Below are 1,427 nucleotides of genomic sequence, written 5' to 3'. Positions count from 1 at the left end.
TGTAAGAAGTAGACTTCTAATATTTTCAATTATTTTATTTTTATTTTTGTCTTTTTGATTATACATATTCATGCGGCACACAGCTGACATCACCTGTGCCCAAGATGTGATGATCAGATCATTACTATCAGCAGCATGCCCACCACCTCGAATTGCAGTTATTCCCCGTGCTCCCCATGCAACCTCTCTGCACCTCCCTTCTCCCTCCACTCCCATTTGGTCCTTTTTCAAATATAGCTTTTTAAGCTTATAGGGTTTTTTTGCCTTTTCACATTGTTTCTTATTTTCCAAATATATTTATTTAAACATTTTCAACATAAGTTCAATATCTGAAATTTATATGACACCTAATTTCTTGACCATTCATCCTGGTAGCTTGTTTCCTTTTCTTAATCATAATATATAATTTGTTTTCACATCTGGGAGATACCACATTTGGGGTATCTCCAGTTTATTTCTGTTTTTATTCCAGTTGACCTGCAGGAAGTTGGACAAAAACCACATGGATTTGACATCATTGTGATTAGTCAGTGTCTGAAAGGAGCACGAGTTTATAAGTTTGATCATTTTCCTGTATTATTTATTCAATTTTGCTCCTGGGCAGTACTCATCTCTTCCTTTTAACCCTATTCAAAATTCAGACAATTTTGTATCTACTTGAGTATTTTTAGTTCTATGTATTTGTTGAGAAAATTAAGGTTTATAGTCCTGCTCAGGATTCGCAAGCTTTGCTAGGCCTCTGACTGAAGAATGACCCTGCATAGGCTGTGAGCCAGACTCTCAGAACCTGTGTGCAGGCCTATGGGATTGGTGCTTAGTCACCATCAGATAAGAAGGAAAGTAAGTCCTGGAGCTTCTTGGACCTTGGGTACCCGGCCAGTTCCTAGGGCCAGTGAACATCCAGAGGACTTATAAGAAAAGATCTAGTGTTAATAATGTAACCACAGCTGCATGTTTGCACACAGACTACTGCTGTCAGTCTATGGCTGGGTCCCCCCCCCAGGATTTCCCCAAACCTCTCTCTGAAGTCTCACCCACAGAGTGGATGCACTGCCCAGGACAATCCCGATTGGGACTCCAGATCGCTCTTTATAGGGCTACCCAGCACTGCTTGGATCTGGATGTAGGTGTTTCCCCTATTTGGTGATGAAAACACAGTCTAATCCTTTTTCTTCTTTTTAAAAAAAATATGCCTACATAATCTTCATTTCTTTGCTTACTTGCTTATTGTTATATCTAAATAAACATCATAAATTGGCTTATTAGTGTGACAAGTGGTTTCTTTTAAACCAAAGAATCCTCTAATCCTAAATGAGAGTATGAACTTTTGGCAAAACAGTATTAAAACTTTTTTTTTCTTTTTTTAGACAAGGAAACTGATTTCATTTGTGAGTAAAACATGTTACAATGAAGAAAGGACATATAAG

This window comes from Galeopterus variegatus, unplaced genomic scaffold, assembly GCF_000696425.1.
Source record: "Galeopterus variegatus unplaced genomic scaffold, G_variegatus-3.0.2 Scaffold11325, whole genome shotgun sequence".
NCBI lineage: Eukaryota > Metazoa > Chordata > Mammalia > Dermoptera > Cynocephalidae > Galeopterus > Galeopterus variegatus.
The sequence above is the reverse complement of the archived record's forward strand: the minus strand, read 5'-3'. Positions refer to the sequence as shown.